This window comes from Hoplias malabaricus, chromosome 2 (genome assembly GCF_029633855.1).
Source record: "Hoplias malabaricus isolate fHopMal1 chromosome 2, fHopMal1.hap1, whole genome shotgun sequence".
NCBI lineage: Eukaryota > Metazoa > Chordata > Actinopteri > Characiformes > Erythrinidae > Hoplias > Hoplias malabaricus.
Window position 1 is genome coordinate 13973152 of NC_089801.1, and position 8975 is coordinate 13982126.

Below are 8975 nucleotides of genomic sequence, written 5' to 3' on the forward strand. Positions count from 1 at the left end.
AAATAAATATTTAACGTGTTTATTGCAGTGTCTGTCTATTTATTGTAGTAATTTCTAAATTTGTGGTCAGTATAATTACAGGCCAACGTATTAGCAATTATATAATCCTACACAATTAATAATAGTTAATAATAGACTTTTTGACATTTTGCTTCATTTTGTCCTAAAGCTCCATCTATATATAAAACTGATCTAAAAACTATTATTACTAGCTTATCAGAGGAGCAATCAGAATTGCAAATAATTAAATTTGAAGAGATTGGCTGCTTGCCTCTATAAAAAGACATTATTTTACTCATGTACATCAAAGATATATATACTCCATCATAATGATCAGATTTGTTGTGTCCACCTCAATAAATAGCATGATTACATTTTGATGTTTATACAAATTTTAAAAAACCATCAAATAAACATTGACACGATAAATTCAATACTTTATCATCAAAAGTGTTCATGCATGTTTTGGCTTCATAAGGCTATGTTACATACATGTATTCAATGTGGAAATAAATTTTCTTTTTATAGAAAAGTATAGTTTTTTTTTTGTCCCAAATTTCATTTACAGTACTACATGTATATAACATGTAGTGAATGTAGTATAACGTAGTGAATCTCATTAAAATTTCACCTTTGTAAGTACTAAGTTTAGACTAAAAGTTTAGACTAAGTTTAGTCTAAAATTGTTTGGCAGTTTTTGAATGAAAGAGTTAAAAGTTCATTGAAACTCTTGTAAACACAATCATTTTTGTGTCATTTTGTGAGATGGAGTACAAGTAAGTTAGATTTTTCAAGCTCTTGAGAAGATATTACATTACATTGGGCTTCTCATGGAGAGGAATGTGACGGTAAATATTCCTGCCGCACCTTTACCTACAGTGTTTAAAATGACATATTTATGAGTGGACTTGTTTACACTTCTGAAATTTTTGCCAAAATGATTTCAAATGATTTATTTATTTTCTGAGACATATGCTTGCTATTATGGGTCTTTTGTGCTTGATGGACTCTTATGGAGAGAAATTAGTCTCAAAATACTTTACAAAGGCGTAAATGTTAATCCACAAATTAAACAAATTAAATTAAAGTCAAAAATATGTTTCACTATACACAAATGAATATATCCCAATCTGTGTCTCACGGTCTGCCATTTGTACAAATACAGTTACATTCATAAATACATGTTTTTGGTTTTCATAGATATATCACAATTTTATGCAAAAATAGATACATTGGTTTAAACTTACATTCCATATATGTGTAAAGTCGAAGTCTTGATTTTAAAATGCATTTGTAAATTGTTGAATCTGCATTTGTGCATTAAGTCACTAGAGTGTAAGTGTAAAGTATAATTTAACTCTGCCTCCCTAAATGTAACTGTTTATTGTTTCAACTGAAACAAAATCTTTCAATTCCCTTTCCCTTGTTTTTCATTTTTTAACAGACTTTGAAACTCCCGTTAATATTGTATGGCAATGTATAATGAATAAACAAACAGAAATTGTCAAAAACTACATAAACTAAATAAAATCTATTAACTTAAGGAATAGTTTTTAGTCACATGAAATTATGCTGCTTTTCAGGAGGATTTTTTTCCCATGGAATTTTATGCCTCATAGTGTTGTAGAACATTGTTTTTAAGGTTAAATTGTTATAATGGGAGCAAATATATCATGAATACTTGTGATTATAATTAATTATTGAAATGAAAAATATATTTCCCCAATATCTGCTAAAGAAACAAATGCCCATTGGAGCATCAAGGCTAGATATTAAACTTTTATTTTGTAATATTTTAAATTTTAGAGTTTGAGTTATTGTAGTGGCACATAATAAAAATATTAATAAAAAACACCACATTTTAGGTTGCAGTTTATTTTTTAAATACTTTTTTTTATATGTATTCTGAATTCTCATAATGATACACTGTTACAATGAAATATGATCTAAACGGTGAGTCTCAGTCCAGGTCCTCGTATACCTGGAGAATCTCTCCATTACCTCTAGAGGTCACTGTTGCCTCACTATAGACAAGTTTGCAGCTGCTTTTTGCTAATTAATTAGCTAAATATATTCTTGTTGGTGTTGTTTCACTTCCCTTGGTTTCCTGGCTATTATCTTATTCCCCTGCACTGAACACTTCATAAACAAATGTGGATTTTCTTGTGTATATACCATTGTGTATTTAACATATTTCTTAATTAAGTCATTTTTTTAGCTTTGCACTATTACAATATTATCATAATTACGTACACAGTCTTAGATAGTCTGATTTTTTGGACACAGTGATTTCTAATGTTTTAATACTAACATATTCCCATTCATATATATTTTATAGTACACACTTACTTTTTAGTAACTTCATTTGTTGTCCACTTTAATGATGACTTTTTGGGCTGATGTGGAAGTCTGTACTGTGATCAAATGATTCTGACACACTTTGTATTACATGCATTCATTCTTTATACATCATTTGACATTTAAATTATAGGGTCCACTGAATCTAAAAATAGCAGCCGTGTATGTCATTAAAACCAGTTTTAGAACCCGCAGATCAGATAGATCAAAGTTTATTAGCTCTACCTAGTGTGTCATGGCAAATATTCAGTAGAAAAAATTTGCATATGTTAAACAAAAACACATATCTTGTATCATATTCAAACACATACATAGAGGTACTCACGTAAGCATCTGTGAATATAAAGCTTTTGGAAAGTGTACTCTAGCTAAGCTAATTTGGGGTTGGTAACATGGTAACAGTGTTTTGATTAATGCAGTTATTTTTTTCCACAGCTTGTGATTCAGTTTAAGTGATTGAGAATAAGTCAAAAACGTATTCAAAATTTCATTATTTAAAACCTCTTCCACATTTATGTTAAGGCCAAATAAATCCTATGCATGTAACAGCTAGACTGTTGGTATTTCATAGATCAAATATATGCTGATGTAGTTTAAAGCGATAACACTGCCTTCTGTATATAACCTAAGACTTCAGGTAAATACCCTGCTGGGTTTAATACCCTGCCATGTTAAGTATACTATACTATACCAAAGCATGAGAGTGCCTAGGGCAAAGATTCCTCATATATTTCAAGATGAAAATGACAAAAGTTTTAAATTCATGTGCACTAAACAATGTTTAACCAAATTTACTGATATATGTTTATACAAATTTCATTATTTTACAAAGTATCCTAAACTTTTATTCAACTGACAAGAAAATTATAAATTACCTATACAAGAAAAGTCAAACATGCAATGGTAATACACATATACAATCAACCATGCCCTATTCACAGGTGCACTCCACCATGACAGAAATTTACTTTTGCACTTTTAACTGATAATAATCAGGATGGCCTTATTTATCCTTAGGACAGAGATTTTGACTTTTTTTTATTTAATGACTCTTTTCTTTTTTTCCTTTTATGAAAGCAAGCTAAAACATTTTTGTGCATTATCACTCTCTTTCAGATCACCTGAGATGAGTTTGGCCCAAAGATCTAGGAAGCATTTCTGCATAGAATTGACGTATTGCTTTCTTCTTGTGAATTCTCTATAAATTTGTCTCTCTTGCCCATGTCCCAGTATATAGGAACATGTTGCAGACATAACTATTAGTATTAACAAAATACAAACTTGTTCTGGGAACACACATTGGAAAACTCCTCTTTGTACATTTGTCTGTTAAATAAAGTTTCAAATGGATTAACAACTCACTCTCTTATTGAAACTATAGTAGCTGAGCAGTTTTTGTAAATGCCATCAGTGTCCTAACGTATAAGACTACTTAGACCTTTAAATCTTGCCCCTTTAATCCAAAAATCAATGCACACTCTCTGGTATATGCATGGTATCATGTTAACTTTATAGTATATCATGTTTAACACCTGTCTGGAGTATTCTGTACTCTCACAAAAGGCTTTTGTTACCATTTTGTGTAACCAATTCCTATGAGGGGTTTTAGGTGCATTGAACATTTCAGATGCCTTGTTCCTGTCCCCACCCCTGACTTTGTACATTTCTCTAGAGCTGAACGAGAATGTATGGTGTTCACACCTTAACTATTTTGGCAAAGTCAGTTGAATTCTGCTTTAAGCTATTACCTGTTTATTAATAGGCAACATTACAATGACCAGGGTAATGAATGGACTACAATAAGTGACTGCTTTTTAAGTTCTCTGACCTTTGTTATATCCTCTTTCAGGAGCTTCTTCTCAGGCTTCATAATGTTAGTCATATAAGGAGTAGTCAGAATGATGAAGCTGAGGCTGTGGCAGGACTGGTCTGGCGGGTCTAGGCGAGGGAAATGAACTATTTCTGGAACTTACTTCTACAGTAATCTAAACGGGAATTTGAATGAGGTGAGAGAAAAGACAAGAGCTGGAGCGAAGAGGCAACAAAAACACAGGTATGTCTCATATTAACTACCCGTTTTGACTTTAAATTGTGCTCAAATGCCAAATAAGTTACCATTCTGGTGTGTGGAGATGGACGCGCTGTTGTGTTTTAATCATTTAGTTTCAAGCAGCTACATCTCCTCATAGATCAATGATTTCAACATTAATCTAGATTAACACCTCAGGATTATCAATAGTAGGTCACATTATGTTAACATGAGTCTTTACTGAAATGTGTGTGATTTGTGTTAATGTATGTGTTTGGGTATGAAACCTTTTGGATTAATTTTTTTTTTTAGTTGTTTTTATGTGAACGATAGAACATATTGAATTAGCATCTAAACACTTTTGTACATGTAGGATTTATCCTTATTATAGTTTTATAATTAATTTAGCATTCGTTAATTATAGTAATGTTGTTATATTTTAGTTCTGTGATTATCATCTCTGCATCTTGTGACATAAAACAAATGCAGTCATGCAGACTGTTTTCAGATTCTCTCATTAGGAGGCATAATTGTTTTTACTGAATAAAACAAGCTTATTATCACTTAAAAATGTATTGAAATATGTTATTGAAAACCCCCATATTACTCCATGGTCTTTTCACATGGTCTTTGTGAATATACAGGTCTTTTGGCTATACAGCACATGGTCTTTTGGCTATACAGCAAATTCTTTAATCACATATTTTCAGTAAATATCCTGAATGTTGTGGGGACTAAATCAGCCATTTCACAAAGTCTTGGTGTCATGCCCCCAGCATATCAAACCTACTTAAGTTAGTTGACTTTAATTTCAGTCCAGTTCACATTATTATCAGTCAAACTGTCTCATAGCCAGATGATAAGACATGTGCAAGCTCAGTTAAAAATAACTGTTGCTATTTCACATTTAAATGTAAAAGAATTGTGTTTAATTAGAGTGAACACAGTTATGATGAGCTGCAGCCATGTATACATGGATCAGTCTTTCAGCTGTAAACTACTCTGTATGAAAGAGGAAGTAGGCAGGAGAACAGAGCCATGGGATGAAAAGATCAATTGAATGAAACAGTGGGAGGAGGAGGAAAATTGAGATGCATAAAAACAAGGAAACAGAGAGATAGGGAAATGAAAGGAGATAGAGATAGAGCACAGCAACAACAAAGGTAATTTTTTCTGTTGTATATTTTTACTAATTTTCAATTTTGTACTCAACATAGTTAGTTAAAGTGAATACATCAGAAATTGTTCCATTGTAGTCTTATTTCTATTTTAACAAAATATTTTTAAAAGTTACAAACCAAAATTTGTTTCTGTTAAAGACATCAAACTGAGTTCAGCTCAGTAACAGAACATAAACTGAGTTATTTATATTGTGAGTTAAAAAGGAAGGTCATTGAGAACTGCTGCATAATAATTGACTATGATATTAACAATGTCAGTTAAAGTAGTTTGATGCGAAACGGTTGTTCTGGTTGTAGAGAAACTCATTAAAAGATGAGCAAGTGTCTCAGTACCTTATGTGCTTAATGAAAACTCGAATACTCGAACTTGATCTTGTGTATCACCTGAAACAGGTGTAAAACATCAGTACTGGGGAGAGACTGAGATATGTTGCAGTCTCTGATTCATCCCATTGGGGATGCTCCACTGCCCCAGAGAATCCTGGGAGTTGAAGTCCCAGTTATCCATGATGACAGAGACAGAAGACGGCTCCAGTTTTAATCGGAGGCGGTAATATGGTAAAATGGGGTCTCTGTATCTATTTCGCTTTGAAATAAACAGGATTACAATAGCCTGGCATCTATGAAAATCAACAGAAACAACTACCGGCCCTGTCTAAAGTAGTAGTGTGACGAGACACTCATCACACAAGACGAAACGAGACACAATATTGGGTTCTCGAGAACGAGACGAGACAAGATTTTTAAATATTTTTAAGAAAACTGAAGAAAAGATTTTAAAAATTTTATTTGAAAAACGCAAACTCAACAGACTGGTTTCACTCCTTGATTGACTGAGACTTAACTGTGTAGGAAATATGCAGGAGTTACTAGCTTTTAATTGAAACAGTGTGTGACAGAAACGCTTTCCACAAAAATAATATATATATATATATATATATATATATGACATATTGTGAATGACCCCGCCCATCCTGATACACTATATTTGAGGCTCTGAGATTTTTCTTGGGTTGCTGAGCATGCCCATGGACGACATCACCGTTCACTCTGAAGAACCTACACTTCTTTAGTGCCAGCTGGGAACAAACTTTACTGGTTCACAAACCAGTTTATGTCGCTGGAAACACACAGAACATTTCCAAATGTATTTCATGAAGTTTGTTGGTGGAAAAGTGCTCTGTCACCGTTGTTTTCCACCTGGAACCCAAAATACAGGCAATCATATGACTTAAAATTGGTGGGAGCATCTTCTATGCGAATTTCCTCCAACTCTGATGTTACACTGGCTGCTACTAGCAAAGATCCCCTGTAACAAGATAATGTATTACAAGCTATACTACTTCTGCTGAGAGCTGCTCTGACTGCTGAGTTGTCGCACTCGATGCCATTGATATTGTGCTCCCAGATCCCTCTTAAAACGTTCACAATACCAAACTGAATTTTTTCCCCCACCAGAGAGGTTCAAGATTGACAAGAAATATTGTCACATTTTGATCTTTGACTGGTGCTGTCCAGTAACTGTATTTATAAGCCTCTGAAGTGACTCATTGTCTGCCATATGCATGATGGCATACATGAAACAACTAGAGTGCAGATGTTTGCAGTATAACAAATTTAATGTCAGGAAAATCCAAGAATGATACCTCAGAACACACGCAGTGGCCAAAACCAGAAGGGTTAAGTCTAAGGACTGTCAAAGAACAAGCAAGAGGTTCAGTACACTAAGTGAAGTCAATGTAACCCTCTATGAAAGAAGATGTTAGCCTGACAGTTAGCGTTGAATATGAAAAATCAGAAGACATGAACTTCATAGGTGTTTTTAGTAATAACAATTAATTTGTGCAATTAACTTTTTCAACCCTGAGCAGCATCACTGTAAAAAAAAGTGTGACTATGAAGCTGAGTATCACCAAAGTGTATGATGTGATCTAGTAGGGATTAGTTCTTCTTTGTCTACTGTTTAACATGGTGGTGTATTCTATTTATCGTTGAGGAGTTACAGGCTTCTCTTTTAGTTTTTTTTATGTTGGCTTTTGTTCTGTTTTTTGAGAGGGAACAAATGAAATCAGTAATAAAAGCACTAACATTATTTAAATGCTTTGAAATACAGGAACCTCCCATGCTAACATACAATCAGGGTGCTGATGGTTCCACTGGTCACATGACAATTTAAAAATAGGAAATAGGAAAACTTTTTTTGCCAATAAGCATGTAATAACTGTTAACTTAAATTCATACAGCTACCTGTTGCTGTGCAGTTACGATATGTTAATATGATGCATGAAATTACTGTAAAAAAACAAATTTTGCATTTCTGTTTCTGATATAGTTTGAAATAATCAGCTAGATAAGTGGCCTTACATTGAAAAGTTCTTTTTTTCTTTTCAGTTACTTTTTCAGAGAAATTTACCCCCTCAAGTGTGATGATATAGCTGTACTGCGTGCTGCTATTTTTACACTTTCAATTTAATTGTGTGTTTCGAGGTCAGGTTTCTTTATTCTGGTTACACATACATATACACAACACTTGAATTACTTACCTGAATAAAAACTAAATAACATCTAAAGACCTACTGTCAGGACATCATGTTACAAACTTGAAATTGCAGTCATCCTGTACATACCTTCCTAAAAATAAAGCTTTATTAATTTTTATTCCTAAGGAAGTATTTTTTCTGAGTAATATTGGTGAGATATTTCAATTGTATCTGATACTTTCAAGTATTTTCTGGACGTTTGTAAAAGCTGAAACTGATGTTGTACATATTATGTACCATATTCTACTGAGAAGAAAAGGGAGGTGAGGGGTATGTGACAAATCTAGAAGAGGTAGATATTAAAGCATGTTGTTTGCATACATTTGCCTGGGATAGCTGTTTAGTTTCTGTGGTTTCTTGCTTTAAACATATTGTTGCTAATGTTATCATAGGGAAATTTTGTCGTTTGCATGAGTGCAATGCACATAGGAAGGTTTGTGTAGGATCAACATGTGCCCTTTGTGTCACTGCTTGTTAACAAAGCCAAATCCTCACTGCAATGTTTTTCTATATCTTTTGGATTTTAAAGACCCAAAACTTATACAGACTTTGTATTCTGTAGATATTCCCCCTCAGATTGTTTTGGTGAAGAATAATTTCTGTTTCTCTACTCTGATACTACTGGTTTCATTGGAAGTGTCATGTTTGCTGTTAAATGATAGCAGTTACTGAACACAAATGCTTATCATGCATTTTTACTAAGTGGGCTTACTATATTCTATTTTTATTTGAAGCTCCAGGGAAATGGATGAAATGTCTCTTGCTTCCAGTTCTCCAAGGCTGGATCCCTGAAATGGATTTACCATAGGGACACTATATCTGGGCTGCCACTTTTTACTTTTGGATTTTCGTTACCTGTATTAAGGA